The sequence below is a fragment of the Tachyglossus aculeatus genome, chromosome 24 (assembly GCF_015852505.1).
Source record: "Tachyglossus aculeatus isolate mTacAcu1 chromosome 24, mTacAcu1.pri, whole genome shotgun sequence".
NCBI classification, from domain to species: Eukaryota; Metazoa; Chordata; class Mammalia; order Monotremata; family Tachyglossidae; genus Tachyglossus; species Tachyglossus aculeatus.
This window is the reverse complement of record NC_052089.1, coordinates 15,289,798-15,311,471: the sequence shown is the minus strand read 5'-3', so window position 1 is coordinate 15,311,471 and position 21,674 is coordinate 15,289,798. Positions and strand designations below refer to the sequence as shown.

The 21,674-nt window shown below is 46.1% G+C and overlaps 1 long non-coding RNA gene across 1 annotated transcript in view; it reads left to right on the top strand.

Annotated features, from left to right (window-relative positions):
* Positions 1–20,155, top strand: part of LOC119945290 — a 44,534-nt gene extending 24,379 nt beyond the window's left edge. Inside the window, exon 3 of the long non-coding RNA XR_005456165.1 lies at positions 19,712–20,155. This is a non-coding gene — a long non-coding RNA (uncharacterized LOC119945290). The remainder of the gene's footprint in view (positions 1–19,711) is intronic.
* The last annotated feature ends 1,519 nt before the right edge of the window (positions 20,156–21,674 follow it).

The window sequence follows — 21,674 nt, the reverse complement described above, 5'->3', positions numbered from 1 at the left end:
AAAATGTAGTCACAAGGCTTCTGCTGCGTAGGGACGGGGCATGGGCCTGGTAGTCACAAGGTTTGCTGCCATTTGTCTGCTGCATAGGTTTGGGGCACAGGCCTGGTAGTCATCATCATCAATCGTATTTATTGAGCGCTTACTGTGTGCAGAGCACCGTACTAAGCGCTTGGGAAGTACAAGTTGGCAACATATAGAGACAGTCCCTACCCAACAGTGGGCTCACAGTCTAAAAGGTAGTCACAAGGTTTCTGGGCCATAGGGATGGGGCATGGACCTGGTAGTCACAAGCTTTGCTGCCACTTGTCTGCTGCATAGGGTTAGGGCATGGGCCTGGCAGTCATCATCATCAATTGTATTTATTGAGCGCTTACTGTGTGCAGAGCACTGTACTAAGCGCTTGGGAAGTACAAGTCGGAAACATATAGAGACAGTCCCTATCCAACAGTGGGCTCACAGTCTAAAAGGTAGTCACAAGCTTTCTGCTGCATAGGGCCGGGGCATGGACCTGGTAGTCACAAGGTTTGCTGCCATTTGTCTGCTGCATAGGATTGGGGCACAGGCCTGCTAGTCATCATCATCATCAATTGTATTTATTGAGCGCTTACTGTGTGCAGAGCACTGTGCTAAGCGCTTGGGAAGTACAAGTTGGCAACATATAGAGACAGTCCCTACCCAACAGTGGGCTCACAGTCTAAAAGGTAGTCACAAGTTTTCTGCTGCATAGGGACGGGGCATGGGCCTGGTAGTCACAAGCTTTGCTGCCATTTGTCTGCTGCATAGGTTTGTTGTACGGGCCTGGTAGTCATCATCATCAATCGTATTTATTGAGCGCTTACTGTGTGCAGAGCACTGTACTAAGCGCTTGGGAAGTACAAGTTGGCGACATATAGAGACAGTCCCTACCCAACAGTGGGCTCACAGTCTAAAAGGTAGTCACCAGTTTTCTGCTGCATAGGGACGGGGCATGGGCCAGGTAGTCACAAGGTTTGCTGCCATTTGTCTGCTTCATGGGGTTAGGGCACGGGCCTGGGAGTCATCATCATCAATTGTATTTAGTGAGTGGTTACAGTGTGCAGAGCACTGTACTAAGCGCTTGGGAAGTACAAGTTGGCAACATATAGAGACAGTCCCACGCAACAGTGGGCTCACAGTCTAAAAGGTAGTCACAAAGTTTCTTCTGCATAGGGATGGGGAATGGACCTGGTAGTCACAAGCTTTGCTGCCACTTGTCTGCTGCATAGGGTTAGGGCACGGGCCTGGTAGTCATCATCATCATCAATCGTATTTATTGAGCGCTTACTGTGTGCAGAGCACTGTACTAAGTGCTTGGGAAGTACAAGTTGGAAACATATAGAGACAGTCCCTATCCAACAGTGGGCTCACAGTCTAAAAGGTAGTCACCAGTTTTCTGCTGCATAGGGATGGGGCATGGGCCTGGTAGTCACAAGGCTTGCTGCCATTTGCTGCATGGGGTTAGGGCACGGACCTGGTAGTCATCATCATCAATCGTATTTATTGAGCGCTTACTGTGTGCAGAGCACTGTACTAAGCGCTTGGGAAGTACAAGTTGGCAACATATAGAGACAGTCCCTACCCAACAGTGGGCTCACAGTCTAAAAGGTAGTCAAAAGGTTTCTGCTGCATAGGGATGGGGCATGGACCTGGTAGTCACAAGCTTTCCTGCCACTTGTCTGCTGCATAGGGTTAGGGCACAGGCCTGGTAGTCATCATCATCAATCGTATTTATTGAGCGCTTACTGTGTGCAGAGCACTGTACTAAGTGCTTGGGAAGTACAAGTTGGAAACATATAGAGACAGTCCCTACCCAACAGTAGGCTCACAGTCTAAAATGTAGTCACAAGGCTTCTGCTGCGTAGGGACGGGGCATGGGCCTGGTAGTCACAAGGTTTGCGGCCATTTGTCTGCTGCATAGGTTTGGGGCACAGGCCTGGTAGTCATCATCATCAATCGTATTTAGTGAGCGCTTACTGTGTGCAGAGCACTGTACTAAGCGCTTGGGAAGTACAAGTTGGCAACATATAGAGACAGTCCCTACCCAACGGTGTGCTCACAGTCTAAAAGGCAGTCACAAGGTTTCTGCTGTATAGGGATGGGGCATGGACCTGGTAGTCGCAAGCCTTGCTCCCACTTGTCTGCTGCATAGGGTTAGGGCACGGGCCTGGTGGTCATCATCATTAATCGTATTTATTGAGCGCTTACTGTGTGCAGAGCACTGTACTAAGCACTTGGGAAGTACAAGTTGGCAACATATAGAGACAGTCCCTACCCAACAGTGGGCTCACAGTCTAAAAGGTAGTCACAAGGTTTCTGGGGCATAGGGATGGGGCATGGACCTGGTAGTCACAAGGTTTGCTGCCATTTGTCTGCTGCATAGGTTTGGGGCACGGGCCTGCTAGTCGTCATCATCATCAATTGTATTTATTGAGCGCTTACTGTGTGCAGAGCACTGTACTAAGTGCTTGGGAAGTACAAGTTGGCAATATATAGAGACAGTCCCTACCCAACAGTGGGCTCACAGTCTAAAATGTAGTCACAAGGCTTCTGCTGCATAGGGCCGGGGCATGGGCCTGGTAGTCACAAGGTTTGCTGCCATTTGTCTGCTGCATGGGGTTAGGGCACGGGCCTGGTAGTCATCATCATCAATCGTATTTATTGAGCGCTTACTGTGTGCAGAGCACTGTACTAAGCGCTTGGGAATTACAAGTTGGAAACATGTAGAGACAGTCCCTATCCAACACTGGGCTCACAGTCTAAAAGGTAGTCACCAGTTTTCTGCTGCTTAGGGATGGGGCATGGGCCAGGTAGTCACAAGGTTTGCTGCCATTTGTCTGCTGCATGGGGTAGGGCACGGGCCTGGGAGTCATCATCATCAATCGTATTTAGTGAGTGCTTACTGTGTGCAGAGCACTGTACTAAGCACTTGGGAAGTACAATTTGGCAACCTATAGAGACAGTGCTACCCAACAGTGGGCTCACAGTCTTAAAGGTTGTCACAAGTTTTCTGCTGCATAGGGATGGGGCATTTGCCTTTTGGTCACAAGGTTTGCTGCCATTTGTCTGCTGCATAGGTTTGGGGCACGGGCCTGGTAGTCATCATCATCAATCGTATTTATTGAGCGCTTACTGTGCGCAGAGCACTTAACTAAGGGCTTGGGAAGTACAAGTTGGCAACATATAGAGGCAGTCCCTACCCAACAGTGGGCTCACAGTCTAAAAGGTAGTCACAAGTTTTCTGCTGCATAGGGACGGGGCATGGGCCTGGGAGTCACAAGGTTTGCTGCCATTTGTCTGCTGCTTGGGGTTAGAGCACGGACCTGGTAGTCATCATCATCGATCGTATTTAGTGAGCGCTTACTGTGTGCAGAGCACTTTGCTAAGCGCTTGGGAAGTACAAGTTGGCAACATATAGAGACAGCCCCTACCCAACAGTGGGCTCACAGTCTAAAATGTAGTCACAAGGTTTCGGCTGTATTGGGATGGGGCATGGGCCTGGTAGTCACAAGCTTTGCTGCCACTTGTCTGCTGCATAGGGTTAGGGCACAGGCCTGGTAGTCATCATCATCAATCGTATTTATTGAGCGCTTACTGTGTGCAGAGCACTGTACTAAGTGCTTGGGAAGTACAAGTTGGAAACATATAGAGACAGTCCCTACCCAACAGTGGGCTCACAGTCTAAAAGGCAGTCACCAGTTTTCTGCTGCACTGGGACGGGGCCTGGGCCTGGTAGTCACAAGGTTTGCTGCCATTTGTCTGCTGCATGGGGTTAGGGCACGGGCCTGGTAGTCATCATCATCAATCGTATTTAGTGAGCGCTTACTGTGTGCAGAGCACTGTACTAAGCACTTGGGAAGTACAAGTTGGCAACAGATAGAGACAGTCCCTACCCAACAGTAGGCTCACAGTCTAAAAGGCAATCACAAGGTTTCTGCTTTATAGGGATGGGGCATGGACCTGGTAGTCGCAAGCTTTGCTGCCACTTGTCTGCTGCATAGGGTTAGGGCACGGGCCTGGTAGTCATCATCATCAATCATATTTATTGAGCGCTTACTGTGTGCAGAGCACTGTACTAAGCGCTTGGGAAGTACAAGTTGGCAACATATAGAGACAGTCCCTACCCAACAGTGGGCTCACAGTCTAAAAGGTAGTCACAAGTTTTCTGCTGCATAGGGACGGGGCATGGGCCTGGTAGTCACAAGCTTTGCTGCCATTTGTCTGCTGCATAGGTTTGTTGCACGGGCCTGGTAGTCATCATCATCAATCATATTTATTGAGCGCTTACTGTGTGCAGAGCACTGTACTAACTGCTTGGGAAGTGCAAGTTGGCAACATATAGAGACAGTCCCTACCCAACAGTGGGCTCACAGTCTAAAAGGTAGTCAGAAGGTTTCTGCTGCATTGGGATGGGGCATGGACCTGGTAGTCACAAGCTTTGCTGCCACTTGTCTGCTGCATAGAGTTAGGGCACAGGCCTGGTAGTCATCATCATCAATCGTATTTATTGAGCGCTTACTGTGTGCAGAGCACTGTACTAAGTGCTTGGCAAGTACAAGTTGGCAACGTATAGAGACAGTCCCTACCCAACAGTGGGCTCACAGTCTAAAAGGTAGTCACCAGTTTTCTGCTGCATTGGGACGGGGCATGGGCCTGGTAGTCACAAGGTTTGCTGCCATTTGTCTGCTGCATAGGTTTGGGGCACAGGCCTGGTAGTCATCATCATCAATCGTATTTAGTGAGCGCTTACTGTGTGCAGAGCAGTGTACTAAGCGCTTGGGAAGTACAAGTTGGCAACAGATAGAGACAGTCCCTACCCAACAGTAGGCTCACAGTCTAAAAGGCAATCACAAGGTTTCTGCTTTATAGGGATGGGGCATGGACCTGGTAGTCGCAAGCTTTGCTGCCACTTGTCTGCTGCATAGGGTTAGGGCACGGGCCTGGTAGTCATCATCATCAATCATATTTATTGAGTGCTTACTGTGTGCAGAGCACTGTACTAAGCGCTTGGGAAGTACAAGTTGGCAACATATAGAGACAGTCCCTACCCAACAGTGGGCTCACAGTCTAAAAGGTAGTCACAAGTTTTCTGCTGCATAGGGACGGGGCATGGGCCTGGTAGTCACAAGCTTTGCTGCCATTTGTCTGCTGCATAGGTTTGTTGCACGGGCCTGGTAGTCATCATCATCAATCATATTTATTGAGCGCTTACTGTGTGCAGAGCACTGTACTAACTGCTTGGGAAGTGCAAGTTGGCAACATATAGAGACAGTCCCTACCCAACAGTGGGCTCACAGTCTAAAAGGTAGTCAAAAGGTTTCTGCTGCATTGGGATGGGGCATGGACCTGGTAGTCACAAGCTTTGCTGCCACTTGTCTGCTGCATAGAGTTAGGGCACAGGCCTGGTAGTCATCATCATCAATCGTATTTTTTGAGCGCTTACTGTGTACAGAGCAGTGTACTAAGTGCTTGGCAAGTACAAGTTGGCAACAGATAGAGACAGTCCCTACCCAACAGTAGCCTCACAGTCTAAAAGGCAATCACAAGGTTTCTGCTGTATAGGGATGGGGCATGGACCTGGTAGTCGCAAGCTTTGCTGCCACTTGTCTGCTGCATAAGGTTAGGACACGGGCCTGGTAGTCATCATCATCAATCGTATTTATTGAGCGCTTACTGTGTGCAGAGCACTGTACTAAGTGCTTGGGAAGTACAATTTGGAAACATATAGAGACAGTCCCTATCCAACAGTGGGCTCACAGTCTAAAAGGTAGTCACAAGTTTTCTGCTGCATGGGGACGGGGCATGGGCCTAGTAGTCACAAGGTTGCTGCCATTTGTCTGCTGCATAGGTTTGGGGCACAAGCCTGGTAGTCATCATCATCAATCGTATTTAGTGAGCGCTTACTGTGTGCAGACCACTGTACTAAGCACTTGGGAAGTACAAGTTGGCAACATATAGAGACAGTTCCTACCCAACAGTGGGCTCACAGTCTAAAAGGTAGTCACCAGTTTTCTGCTGCATAGGGACGGGGCATGGGCCTGGTAGTCACAAGCTTTGCTGCCATTTGTCTGCTGCATAGGTTTGTTGCACGGGCCTGGTAGTCATCATCATCAATCATATTTATTGAGCGCTTACTGTGTGCAGAGCACTGTACTAACTGCTTGGGAAGTGCAAGTTGGCAACATATAGAGACAGTCCCTACCCAACAGTGGGCTCACAGTCTAAAAGGTAGTAAAAAGGTTTCTGCTGCATTGGGATGGGGCATGGACCTGGTAGTTACAAGCTTTGCTGCCACTTGTCTGCTGCATAAAGTTAAGGCACAGGCCTGGTAGTCATCATCATCAATCGTATTTATTGAGCGCTTACTGTGTGCAGAGCACTGTACTAAGTGCTTGGCAAGTACAAGTTGGCAACATATAGAGACAGTCCCTACCCAACAGTGGGCTCACAGTCTAAAAGGTAGTCACCAGTTTTCTGCTGCACTGGGACGGGGCATGGGCCTGGTAGTCACAAGGTTTGCTGCCATTTGTCTGCTGCATAGGTTTGGGGCACTGGCCTGGTAGTCATCATCATCAATCGTATTTAGTGAGCGCTTACTGTGTGCAGAGCAGTGTACTAAGCACTTGGGAAGTACAAGTTGGCAACAGATAGAGACAGTCCCTACCCAACAGTGGGCTCACAGTCTAAAAGGTAGTCAAAAGGTTTCTGCTGCATAGGGATGGGGCATGGACCTGGTAGTCACAAGCTTTGCTGCCACTTGTCTGCTGCATAGGGTTAGGGCACAGGCCTGGTAGTCATCATCATCAATCGTATTTATTGAGCGCTTACTGTGTGCAGAGCACTGTACTAAGTGCTTGGGAAGTACAAGTTGGAAACATATAGAGACAGTCCCTACCCAACAGTGGGCTCACAGTCTAAAAGGTAGTCACCAGTTTTGTGCTGCATTGGAACGGGGCATGGACCTGGTAGTCACAAGGTTTGCTGCCATTTGTCTGCTGCATAGGTTTGGGGCACAGGCTTGGTAGTCATCATCATTAATCGTATTTATTGAGCGCTTACTGTGTGCAGAGCACTGTAGTAAGCGCTCGGGAAGTACAAGTTGGCAACATACAGAGACAGTCCCTGCCCAACAGTGGGCTCACAGTCTAAAAGGTAGTCACAAGGTTTCTGCTGCATATTGATGAGGCATGGACCTGGTAGTCACAAGCTTTGCTGCCATTTGTCTGCTGCATAGGTTTGGGGCACAAGCCTGGTAGTCATCATCATCAATCGTATTTAGTGAGCGCTTACTGTGTGCAGACAACTGTACTAAGCACTTGGGAAGTACAAGTTGGCAACATATAGAGACAGTCCCTACCCAACAGTGGGCTCACAGTCTAAAAGTTAGTCACAAGTTTTCTGCTGCATAGGGACGGGCCATGGGCCTGGTAGTCACAAGCTTTGCTGCCATTTGTCTGCTGCATAGGTTTGTTGCATGGGCCTGGTAGTCATCATCATCAATCATATTTATTGAGCGCTTACTGTGTGCAGAGCACTGTACTAACTGCTTGGGAAGTGCAAGTTGGCAACATATAGAGACAGTCCCTACCCAACAGTGGGCTCACAGTCTAAAAGGTAGTCAAAAGGTTTCTGCTGCATTGGGATGGGGCATGGACCTGGTAGTCACAAGCTTTGCTGCCACTTGTCTGCTGCATAGAGTTGGGGCACAGGCCTGGTAGTCATCATCATCAGTCATATTTATTGAGCACTTACTGTGTGCAGAGCACTTTACTAAGCGTTTGGGACGTACAAGTTGGCAACATATAGAGACAGTCCCTACCCAACAGTGGGCTCACAGTCTAAAAGGTAGTCACAAGGTTTCTACTGCATAGGGATGGGGCATGGACCTGGTAGTCACAAGCTTTGCTGCCACTTGTCTGCTGCATAGGGTTAGGGCACGGGCCTGGTAGTCATCATCATCAATTGTATTTATTGAGCGCTTTCTGTGTGCAGAGCACTGTACTAAGCGCTTTGGAAGTACAAGTTGGAAACATATAGAGACAGTCCCTATCCAACAGTGGGCTCACAGTCTAAAAGGTAGTCACCAGTTTCCTGCTGCATAGGGATGGGGCATGGGCCTGGTAGTCACAAGGTTTGCTGCCATTTGCTGCATGGGGTTAGGGCACGGACCTGGTAGTCATCATCATCAATCGTATTTATTAAGCACTTACTGTGTGCAGAGCACTGTACTAAGCGCTTGGGAAGTACAAGTTGGCAACATATAGAGACAGTCCCTACCCAACAGTGGGCTCACAGTCTAAAAGGTAGTCAAAAGGTTTTTGCTGCATAAGGATGGGGCATGGACCTGGTAGTCACAAGCTTTGCTGCCACTTGTCTGCTGCATAGGGTTAGGGCACAGGCCTGGTAGTCATCATCATCAATCGTATTTATTGAGTGCTTACTGTGTGCAGAGCACTGTACTAAGTGCTTGGGAAGTACAAGTTGGAAACATATAGAGACAGTCCCTACCCAACAGTGGGCTCACAGTCTAAAAGGTAGTCACCAGTTTTCTGCTGCATTGGGACGGGGCATGGGCCTGGTAGTCACAAGGTTTGCTGCCATTTGTCTGCTGCATAGGTTTGGGGCACAGGCCTGGTAGTCATCATCATCAATCGTATTTATTGAGCGCTTACTGTGTGCAGAGCACTGTACTAAGCGCTTGGGAAGGACAAGTTGGCAACATATAGAGACAGTCCCTACCCAACAGTAGGCTCACAGTCTAAAAGGTAGTCACAAGGCTTCTGCTGCGTAGGGACGGGGCGTGGGCGTGGTAGTCACAAGGTTTGCGGCCATTTGTCTGCTGCATAGGTTTGGGGCACAGGCCTGGTAGTCATCATCATCAATCGTATTTAGTGAGCGCTTACTATGTGCAGAGCACTGTACTAAGCACTTGGGAAGTACAAGTTGGCAACATATAGAGACAGTCCCTACCCAACAGTGGGCTCACAGTCTAAAAGGTAGTCAAAAGGTTTCTGCTGCATAGGGATGGGGCATGGACCTGGTAGTCACAAGCTTTGCTGCCACTTGTCTGCTGCAGAGGGTTAGGGCACAGGCCTGGTAGTCATCATCATCAATCGTATTTATTGAGCGCTTACTGTGTGCAGAGCACTGTACTAAGTGCTTGGGAAGTACAAGTTGGAAACATATAGAGACAGTCCCTACCCAACAGTGGGCTCACAGTTTAAAAGGTAGTCACCAGTTTTCTGCTGCATTGGAACGGGGCATGGACCTGGTAGTCACAAGGTTTGCTGCCATTTGTCTGCTGCATAGGTTTGGGGCACAGGCCTGGTAGTCATCATCATTAATCGTATTTAGTGAGCACTTACTGTGTGCAGAGCACTTACTGTGTGCAGAGCACTGTAGTAAGCGCTCGGGAAGTACAAGTTGGCAACATATAGAGACAGTCCCTACCCAACAGTGGGCTCACAGTCTAAAAGGTAGTCACAAGGTTTCTGCTGCATATTGATGAGGCATGGACCTGGTAGTCACAAGCTTTGCTGCCATTTGTCTGCTGCATATTTTTGGGGCACAAGCCTGGTAGTCATCATCATCAATTGTATTTGGTGAGAGCTTACTGTGTGCAGACCACTGTACTAAGCACTTGGGAAGTACAAGTTGGCAACATATAGAGACAGTCCCTACCCAACAGTGGGCTCACAGTCTAAAAGGTAGTCACCAGTTTTCTGCTGCATAGGGACGGGGCATGGGCCTGGTAGTCACAAGCTTTGCTGCCATTTGTCTGCTGCATAGGTTTGTTGCACGGGCCCGGTAGTCATCATCATCAATCATATTTATTGAGCGCTTACTGTGTGCAGAGCACTGTACTAACTGCTTGGGAAGTGCAAGTTGGCAACATATAGAGACAGTCCCTACCCAACAGTGGGCTCACAGTCTAAAAGGTAGTCAAAAGGTTTCTGCTGCATTGGGATGGGGCATGGACCTGGTAGTCACAAGCTTTGCTGCTACTTGTCTGCTGCATAGAGTTAGGGCACAGGCCTGGTAGTCATCATCATCAATCGTATTTATTGAAAGCTTACTGTGTGCAGAGCACTGTACTAAGTGCTTGGCAAGTACAAGTTGGCAACATATAGAGACAGTCCCTACCCAACCGTGGGCTCACAGTCTAAAAGGTAGTCACAAGTTTCCTGCTGCATAGGGACGGGGCATGGACCTGGTAGTCACAAGCTTTGCTGCCACTTGTCTGCTGCATAGAGTTAGGGCACAGGCCTGGTAGTCATCATCACCAATTGTATTTATTGAGCGCTTACTGTGTGCAGAGCACTGTACTAAGTGCTTGGCAAGTACAAGTTGGAAACATATAGAGACAGTCCCTACCCAACAGTGGGCTCACAGTCTAAAAGATAGTCACCAGTTTTCTGCTGCATTGGGACGAGGCATGGGCCTGGTAGTCATAAGGTTTGCTGCCATTTGTCTGCTGCATAGGTTTGGGGCACAGGCCTGGTAGTCATCATCATCAATCGTATTTAGTGAGCGCTTACTGTGTGCAGAGCAGTGTACTAAGTGCTTGGGAAGTACAAGTTGGCAACATATAGAGACAGTCCCTACCCAACAGTAGGCTCACAGTCTAAAAGGCAATCACAAGGTTTCTGCTGTATAGGGATGGGGCATGGACCTGGTAGTCGCAAGCTTTGCTGCCACTTGTCTGCTGCATAGGGTTAGGGCACGGGCCTCGTAGTCATCATCATCAATCGTATTTATTGAGCGCTTACTGTGTGCAGAGCACTGTACTAAGTGCTTGGGAAGTACAATTTGGAAACATATAGAGACAGTCCCTATCCAACAGTGGGCTCACAGTCTAAAAGGTAGTCACAAGTTTTCTGCTGCATGGGGACGGGGCATGGGCCTGGTAGTCACAAGGTTTGCTGCCATTTGTCTGCTGCATAGGTTTGGGGCACAAGCCTGGTAGTCATCATCATCAATCGTATTTAGTGAGCGCTTACTGTGTGCAGACCACTGTACTAAGCGCTTGGGAAGTACAAGTTGGCAACATATAGAGACAGTCCCTACCCAACAGTGGGCTCACAGTCGAAAAGGTAGTCACAAGTTTTCTGCTGCATAGGGACGGGGCATGGGCCTGGTAGTCACAAGCTTTGCTGCCATTTGTCTGCTGCATAGGTTTGTTGCACGGGCCTGGTAGTCATCATCATCAATCATATTTATTGAGCGCTTACTGTGTGCAGAGCACTGTACTAACTGCTTGGGAAGTACAAGTTGGCAACATATAGACACAGTCCCTACCCAACAGTAGGCTCACAGTCTAAAAGGTAGTCAAAAGGTTTCTGCTGCATAGGGATGGGGCATGGACCTGGTAGTCACAAGCTTTGCTGCCACTTGTCTGCTGCATAGAGTTAGGGCACAGGCCTGGTAGTCATCATCATCAATCGTATTTATTGAGCGCTTACTGTGTGCAGAGCACTGTACTAAGTGCTTGGGAAGTACAAGTTGGAAACATATAGAGACAGTCCCTACCCAACCGTGGGCTCACAGTCTAAAAGGTAGTCACCAGTTTTCTGCTGCATTGGGACGGGGCATGGGCCTGGTAGTCACAAGGTTTGCTGCCATTTGTCTGCTGCATAGGTTTGGGGCACAGGCCTGGTAGTCATCATCATCAATCGTATTTAGTGAGCGCTTACTGTGTGCAGAGCAGTGTACTAAGCGCTTGGGAAGTACAAGTTGGCAACAGATAGAGACAGTCCCTACCCAACAGTAGGCTCACAGTCTAAAAGGCAATCACAAGGTTTCTGCTGTATAGGGATGGGGCATTGGCCTGGTAGTCGCAAGCTTTGCTGCCACTTGTCTGCTGCATAGGGTTAGGGCACGGGCCTGGTAGTCATTATCATCAATCATATTTATTGAGCGCTTACTGTGTGCAGAGCACTGTACTAAGCGCTTGGGAAGTGCAAGTTGGCAACATATAGAGACCGTCCCTACCCAACAGTGGGCTCACAGTCTAAAAGGCAGTCACAAGGTTTCTGGGACATAGGGATGGGGCATGGACCTGGTAGTCACAAGCTTTGCTGCCACTTGTCTGCTGCATAGGGTTAGGGCACGGGCCTGGTAGTCATCATCATCAATCGTATTTATTGAGCGCTTACTGTGTGCAGAGCACTGTACTAAGTGCTTGGGAAGTACAATTTGGAAACATATAGAGACAGTCCCTATCCAACAGTGGGCTCACAGTCTAAAAGGTAGTCACAAGTTTTCTGCTGCATGGGGACGCGGCATGGGCCTGGTAGTCACAAGGTTTGCTTCCATCTGTCTGCTGCATGGGGTTAGGGCACGGACCTGGTAGTCATCATCATAAGTCATATTTATTGAGCACTTACTGTGTGCAGAGCACTTTACTAAGCGTTTGGGAAGTACAAGTTGGCAACATATAGAGACAGTCCCTACCCAACAGTGGGCTCACAGTCTAAAAGGTAGTCACAAGGTTTCTACTGCATAGGGATGGGGCATGGACCTGGTAGTCACAAGCTTTGCTGCCACTTGTCTGCTGCATAGGGTTAGGGCACGGGCCTGGTAGTCATCATCATCAATTGTATTTATTGAGCGCTTTCTGTGTGCAGAGCACTGTACTAAGCGCTTGGGAAGTACAAGTTGGAAACATATAGAGACAGTCCCTATCCAACAGTGGGCTCACAGTCTAAAAGGTAGTCACCAGTTTCCTGCTGCATAGGGATGGGGCATGGGCCTGGTAGTCACAAGGTTTGCTGCCATTTGCTGCATGGGGTTAGGGCACGGACCTGGTAGTCATCATCATCAGTCGTATTTATTAAGCACTTACTGTGTGCAGAGCACTGTACTAAGCGTTTGGGAAGTACAAGTTGGCAACATATAGAGACAGTCCCTACCCAACAGTGGGCTCACAGTCTAAAAGGTAGTCACAAGGTTTCTGCTGCATAGGGATGGGGCATGGACCTGGTAGTCACAAGCTTTGCTGCCACTTGTGTGCTGCATAGGGTTAGGGCACAGGCCTGGTAGTCATCATCATCAATTGTATTTATTGAGCGCTTACTGTGTGCAGAGCACTGTACTAAGCGCCTGCGAAGTACAAGTTGGAAACATATAGAGACAGTCCCTATCCAACAGTGGGCTCACAGTCTAAAAGGTAGTCACCAGTTTTCTGCTGCATAGGGATGGGGCATGGGCCTGGTAGTCACAAGGTTTGCTGCCATTTGTCTGCTGCATAGGTTTGGGGCACGGGCCTGGTAGTCATCATCATCCATCGTATTTATTAAGCGCTAACTGTGTATAGAGCACTGTACTAAGCGCTTGGGAAGTACAAGTTGGAAACATATAGAGACAGTCCCTACCCAACAGTGGGCTCACAGTCTAAAATGTGTCACAAGGCTTCTGCTGCACAGGGACGGGGCATGGGCCTGGTAGTCACAAGGTTTGCTGCCATTTGTCTACTGCATGGGATTAGGGCACGGGCCTTGGAGTCATCATCATCAATCGTATTTAGTGAGCACTTCATGTTACAGAGCACTGTACTAAGCGCTTGGGAAGTACAAGTTGGCAACATATAGAGACAGTCCCTACCCAACAGTGGGCTCACAGTCTAAAAGGTAATCACAAGGTTTCTACTGCATAGGGACAGGGCATGGGCCTGGGAGTCACAAGGTTTGCTGCCATTTGTCTGCAGCATAGGTTTGGGGCACAGGCCTGGTAGTCATCATCATTGATCGTATTTAGTGAGCGCTTACTGTGTGCAGAGCACTGTACTAAGCACTTGGGAAGTACAAGTTGGCAACATATAGAGACAGTCCCTACCCAACAGTGGGCTCACAGTCTAAAATGTAGTCACAAGGTTTCTGCTGCATAGGGATGGGGCATATTTCCCCAAATGTTTAATACAGTGCTTTGCACACAATAAGCATTCTAAAATCAGTGATTTATCAAGTTGTCTAAAAGTATATTTATTCCTAACCACAAACTTTCAGGGAAAGTTTCAGTTTGAAGGCAATATTTTCCAGAATGCAAATACTAGTTTCACTTGAAATAGTATTGCCTTTTAATTATAGCTTAACCAGCAAGGACTGTGAGCCCGTTGTTGTGTATTCACTGTATCTGTTGCTGAATTGTACTTTCCAAGCACTTAGTACAGTGCTCTGCACACAGTAAGTGCTCAATAAATATGATTGAATGAATTTTCAATCCTTGCTGGTTATGTTTCATATAACACTTTCACATGGGTCAGCAACAAGAAAACAAGGAACACTCCACATTATAGAAGGCGAGTGAACATAAGTTTTGGGTTTTCTGGTTTTTTGTTTGTTTCTTTTTAAAGAAGCATCTCTGTCTTAGTCATCCCAACTGTTCACTTTCTTTGGATCTGATCTCTGGCTCAACTGTTCCTGTAAAATCTTCTCCCTTCTTCTTTCTCTTCTCTTTCGCCTCCCACTCCTGGGATTTTCATGGTTTCTGGAGAGATGTTTTGAGTTCAAAGCACAAAGGAAAAAACTGAATCAGGTAGCACATTTTCATAGACTTTCCTTTCCTATGAAGGGATAAGAATCAGCAATATGAGGCTCCTGCCCCTTCACTTGACTTTTTTTTTTCTCTACCAAGGCCAAGGGGAGAAGAAGCCTCCCACCTCCAGTGCCTTTAGGGCTTCCCATCAGCCTCGTCTCCGGTTCTAAAAGAAGGAGAAATCATTGACAACATGAAGGCTTCTCAACTTTAGGAGGTTGGGTGGCAGCAGCAGTGATTCAATCAATCAATCAATTGTATTTATTGAGCGCTTACTGTGTGCAGAGCACTGTATTAAGCACTTGGGAGGTACAAGTTGTCAACATATAGAGACAGTCCCTACCCAACAGTGGGCTCACAGTCTAGAAGATTTTTGTAACTACTGTAATTTGAACCGAGACAAACATTAAATTCTTGTTCCTTTAGGCTCAGTACTTTTGTACATTTACTATTGTCCTTGTCATTAACTTTGTTTTGGGATTTTTTAAATCATTTCATCTTTCCTACACTGTAAGCTCCTTGTGGGCAGGGAGCGTGTTATACTGTACTCTCCCAAGGGCTTAGTACAGTGTTCTGCACACAGTAAGTGATCAAATATGACTGATTATGTGTCTACTGGCAATTTCTTCTCTCCCCTTTTTTAATTCTTAGATTTTGAGCTCCGTATGGGCCTGGGACCACGTCTAATTCTCACCCGTGTATTTTCCCCCAGCCCCGAGTATAGTGTTTTGCCCAGAGTAGGTGATTAATAAATTCAACTACTAATTAGAGCATAAAAATGACCCCTAAAGCAGTGATGCAACTTTGTCACTGTGGGATGCATCGTAATTGTATACTGGTGTTTTCTCACATGTCTGTGGTGCATCCTGTAACCTTGGGAGCAATAAGGCATAAAGAACTCTGGGGAAGTAAGGGATATCATTAAAAATAAGCCATAAGGAATGGCTTCCATGTGGTTTTTAGAACTCTTGAGCACAGCTGGAAAATTTCAGTCAAAGTGTGTTAGAACAATAGTTTACAGAGGAAAGTAGCTGAGTTTGTGGTTGTGAAATTTCCTTGCTTCCCCTAATCACAAAGCAGCTACCAAAGTGGGCATATTTATTTCAAATGTTCTTTGTACCCTGATGAAAACACAGTTTACAGTATGATCTTTGGGTTGGTGTAGTGAAACCCTCATCAGTATGCATCACATTGAGGAGGAAATTAGACAAACGTGAAAAGAACCATGAATAATCATTTTAGTTTCATTACAGAACAGGAGGAAGCCAGCTTGAGGTTATGAATAATACGTTAAGTCCTCTGAACCGTTGGTGTGTGTTTGAAAAGGAGTTGTGAAATGTGATATTTCAAAACCTGTATTAGTTAAAAGAATCCTCCTTTGAAGAGTGACATATCGAGTATTCTTCAAAATTTGCTTTTTGGGGCGTAGTTGTCATGCAGACCATATGCTGTGCACATTTCTATAAAATGTTCATTTGAAGTTTATTTGTCTTTTGTCTCTATTGTACTCTCCAAAGTGCTTGGGGCAGTGCTCAGCATACAGTTATGCAAGAATACTTCTGACACATAAATTGTTAAATTTTTTGCTTAAATCTCTGGAAGTGGTAGGAGAGTTGGGATGTTTTGAGTAAATCTGTATCATGAAAAGGCAGGAATTCTGAAGACATTTAACAACATTTATAAATTGTATATGTATTAAATTTGCAGGGAAATAACCTGAGTATCAAGAACAGTTTTATTCTAATGACTCATACTTAGTGAAACTATCTGAGGCCACCACATAAATGAGCCAGGGTACATTCCTCAATTCTTGCTCAGTATGTTGTCAGGTCCAACAAAACTATTCATCTTGATTTCAAAATAGAAGCAATATATATGGAAGCCAGAGGTTGGGTGACTTTGGGCAAGTCACTTAACTTCTCTGTACCTCAGTTACCTTATCTGCAAAATTGGGATTAAGACTGTGAGCCCCTTGTGGGACAAACTGGTTACCTGGTATCTACCCCAGTGCTTAGAACAGTGCTTGACAAATACTATCATTATTATTAATATATATATATATTATATTATTAAGGGTCTGCCTTCAGCTTCTCCTCTCTCCTATGTGTACTTCAGGATGCTGCGTATATCACCTTTAAAAGAATCGATCAGCACACCTCTTTCTGCTCCTCAAAACTCTGGTTTCCCACCTCCCTATGCAACAAGCAAAAATAAATTCACCTGCAGTTCACTAGTAAATTCACTATTTACCCGCAGTTATCCTGCTTGCTTTTTTTCTTTCCTCCCAGAATCACCTCCTAACTCTTCCTCACTTCAACTTTTCCACCTTCATTCCCTTTCTCATGCCATTTCTCTTGCTTTCTTTCCTCCCCACATCTGCTGGACCACAGTTCTCCCCGTCTTCAGAGTCCTCCAAAAATTCCACCTCTCTCAGGAAGTCTTTGTTAGTTCACGACAGCCCAATCGATCCATCACTCATTCCTAACTAGGATTCACATATTTTATTACTACCCTGACCACTTAGAGATGTCTGTTTTCATTAGAGGTTTTATTTGTATATGTATTATCAATTATGGTGGTACGTACTTACTGTGTGCCATATCACTCTGCTAAGAACTGGATTAGAGCTCATTTTGGGCAGGGAACATATCTAATTCTGTTGTATTGTACTCTCCCAAGTGCTTAGTACAGTGCTCTGCACAAAGTACTAAATAAATACCATTCATGATTGTTCATACCCAGCCCCTGTCCCCATGTCACTCACAATCTAAGGCAGTGAAACAAATTTTGTATCACCTTTTCATATGTAAAGAAACTGAGGCTCAGAGAGGTTGTGAAGGGCCTAACGTCACACAGCAGACCAACGGCCAACCTGGGACTAGAACTTGGGTCTCCTGGCTCCCAGGCTCATGTTCTTTCTAACAGGGCATGCTGCCTTCCCCCCACATTTTCAGAGCAAAGTAGCCACTACTTCACCCTGATATTGTTGAACTATTTGTTATCCTTCTTCTCATACTATTTATAAGTCATTTTTGTCTGCCTCCCCAATTAGATTTTAAGTTACTTGAGGAGAGGAAACTTGTCCTGCTTTTGTTGTACTTTTTTCAAGCAACTACTGTGGGTCTTCACACCCAGTAGATGGTCAGCAAATACCACTGATTAATAGATTAATGATGCACTTGAGATAAGTTCACACCCTTTTGACAGCTGTATAGATTAGCAAAGAGCGAAACTCTGCAAACAAAAATAGTGTCTATTTGGACTTAAAATAAAACTATTTAAGGCACTTATCAATGCTTACTATGTGCTTAGTACTGGGTTAAGTATGGTTTATGGTATCAGACAAGGTCCCTTTTCCTTGGGGTTTACAATCTATATTATGCCCATTGTACAGCTGAGGAAATTGAGGCCTAGATACATAGTGTTGCCCAAGGTCACAAAATAGGCCAGCAGCAAAGCTGGGACTCAAACCTGGGTCTCCCAACTCCCATTCTTGTGCTCTTTCCACTAGGCTATGCTACCTCCTCTAGACCTATATCAATCAATAGCATTTATTGAGCACTTACTCTGTGCAGATCACTGTACTGAGCACTTGGGAGAGTACAATAGATATTAGACACAATTCGTGCCCTTAAGAGCTGTGGTATTTATTAAGTGGTTACTCTGCACCAAGAACTATACTAAACACTAGGATAGATACAAGCTAATCAGGTTGGGCATAGTCCCTGTCCCACATGGGGCTCACCAAATTCCCATTTTACAAATGAGGAAACTAAAGCACAGAGAAGTGAAATGTTTTGCCCAAAGTCACACAGAAGACAAGTGGCAAAGTTGGGATTAGAACTCATGTCCTTCCAATTCCCAGGCCCATGGTCTTTCCGAAAGGCCATATTGCTTCTCACGGTGTTTCTCCTTTCATAGCTCCTCAATAGTCTCAAATGATGGTCTGAGAAATTTATTTTCACTTATTAAATGCATACTGGGAAAGAGGGAAACATATAGAGATGGTCCCTACCCAACAGTGGGCTCACAGTCTTTAATAATGATGGCATTTATTAAGCGCTTACTATGTGCAAAGCACTGTTCTAAGCACTGGGGAGGTTACAAGGTGGTCAGGTTGTCCCACGGGGGCTCACCGTCAATCCCCAGTTTACAGATGAGGGAACTGAGGCACAGAGAAGTTGTGACCTGCCCAAAGTCACACAGCTGACAATTGGCGGAGCCGGAATTTGAACCCATGACCACTTACTCCAAAGCCCGGGCTCTTTCCACTGAGCCACGCTGCTTCACTGTAGACTCTACAGACGTCCCTCTAGACTGTAAGTTTGTTGTGGGCAGGGAATGAATCTGTTTATTATATTGTACCTCTCTCAAGCACTTAGTACAGTGCTCTACCCAAGCACTCAATAAATATGATTGATTACCTCCTTCCCTTCCCCACAGCACCTGTATATATGTATATGTTTGTACATATTACTCTATTTATTTTACTTGTACATATCTATTCTATTTATTTTATTTTGTTAGTATGTTTGGTTTTGTTCTCTATCTCCCCATTCTAGACTGTGAGCCCACTGTTGGGTAGGGACTGTCTCTATATGTTGCCAACTTGTACTTCCCAAGCACTTAGTACAGTGCTCTGCACACAGTAAGCACTCAATAAATACTATTGATTGATTGATAAGTAGGATTAATTGACTGACTACAGTGGCCCAGGATTGGGCTACCTCTCACTGGGGGAGTGTGGTGGGAAGGGCGGGGGAGGAGTTGGGTGTGTGGGGGTACGGATGAGAGAGAAAGGAAGATAGATGGTGCCTGTCACCATCTGAAGTTGAGGAGAGGGCCAGGCAGCTGCCAGTAATGTCTCCTGCTCTGCAGGGAATCTTGCACAGCCCTGGGCGGCGGAGGGGATGGAGGGGAGATGAGGAGGGTGAGAAAGTTGGCCCGAGACCCTGCTGCTCCAGCTCTCTCAGCCAGCGGGATCCCTGTCATTGCCCAGACTAGTGGGGGATTTTCATTGTCCTCACCAGGCCTCTGGGAAGCCAAAGCAGCTCTCGCCCCGACCAACTTCTATGCAATGTCTGCTGGCTCCTTATAGCAGTGGCAGGGATTTCAAATGCCTGGCAGTTGCGGTAAGAACTAATTTCACCTTTCATCCCCAAAGCATCATTCAGTCCTACCGAGTGACCGTGCTATCGCCGCCCATCGTCACCACTTGGGGCCCCGGGATCCCTCGCTGTTGCTGAACTGTCAGCGTGGGTTGTTGCCAGTGTCTGCTGGATATCCGCCTCAGCACAGATGGAACTAATCGAGTTGTTTGATATGGTGTCTATCGTTCTCAGCTGTATAGCAACGACGACAGCAGTGTGGTAGATGGCGATTGTTGCTTTCTCCTCTCTCCTTCTATCACTACGAAATCATTCAACATCTTGGCCTGCAGATGTAGTCTAGGAGATAAGCGCTAATGCAGAAACTCTGTTAGTTTGTCATAACCTAAGACTTATAAACTTTCTGTTGTTCAGTGAATGTTGCCAAAAGCCATAAAAGTAAAAGGGATTAGAAGAGCATCTGAAAAAGGTTGTAAATATTGAACAGCTTCAGCATTCACGGAGAGGGACTGGACAATGTGTAACTGCATGTTGAGAGCTATAATAAAGTTGATCCTGAAGAAGAATCTTTGTTGGAAACCATTTGTTGGCCTAATGTAGATCTTTTTAGGGGTCTGGGGGTTTACTTGTGCAGGCTCAAAGAAGTATATTTTGTCCAGGGCTTAGGGCAAGAAAAGAATGAAACTATTTATAGGTATTGGTTGATTTGTAGATAGCTTTGGAGCCCTTAAAGGCCTTCTTTATATCGATAGTTCAGAAATTTCTGGTCGGCTTGATTATTTTGGACTTTAAAGGCAAGGGACACCTGTTTGAGCCTGGAGTAGACTTAGAGTGTGGTTTTAGGTTTTCTTTTTGATATTTTACAGTATTTAAGTGCTTACTATGTGCCAGGCACTAAGTGACAGGGTAGATACAAGCTTATCAGGTTGGACACAGTCCCTGTCTCACATGGGGCTCACATTCTTATTTCCCATTTTACAAATGTGGTTACTGAAGCCCAGAATAGTCAAGTGATTTGTCCAAGGTCACAGAAGACAAGTGGCAGAGCTGGGAGTAGAACCCAGGTCCTTCTGATTCTCTATCTATGAGGCCACGCTGCTGCACATAAGCTGCCAGAATATTCTGCATCATTCAGGAATCTAAAGTGTGTCTTTTGGTAAGGGGAAATAAGAAACTAAATAGCTGAAAGCATGCTATTTCTGATTCCCAGTCATTTCATAATTAGAAATCACCTTGTTTTTCCCCATGAAACATAAATTCACTATTGATTTCATAACATTAACTGGACTTAGAATGATTGTACGGAATCTGGTTTGTACTGATTCTGGGTAATGGAAAAAATGATGGCACTTCGGAAAAGGCCACTTGGAATTTTCCAAAGCTCTGTCTTCTTCCCAAGTTCAGACTGTAACTTGTCTCTTCCTAATTGTCAGAATTACAAACTATGCATGAGCTAAGTCATTTGATGAAAAAACAGCATTTTAATTCCAGTTTCAATGAACCAAACCATTTTTATGATGCAAAATGCTAGTTCATTTTTCTATTGAATTTTTTATGCTGAATGATTAAAGACTGTTCTCATTTTATTAATTCATTTTTTTATTTTTAATTTAGATTTTGCTTTCCCCAGGTCCTGGTCAAAAATTCATTTGTGAATATTAAGAGCAAATTTCCCTTTGGAGCAGTAATAAAATACAGACCCGGGAGCCCCTCAAAACTCTGAAGCGTTAGAGGGTGAGATCTGGGATCAAAAGCCTCCAGCGGCACCCTAGGAAAAGAAATCGTTGTTGCCCTCCTTTTGTTGTCCATACTCTCAGCCTTTTTAAATACACTTTGAGTGGTGGGAACTTTTTTATAATGGTAGTTAAGTGCTTACTATGTGCCAATCGGGGGTGGTATAGACAAGATAATCAGATCGGGCATATTCCCTGTCCAGTGTGGTGCTCACAGTCTAGGAGGGAGAATACATATTGAATCCCCACTTTACAGTTGCGGAAGAATGCACAGAGAAGTTGTCAG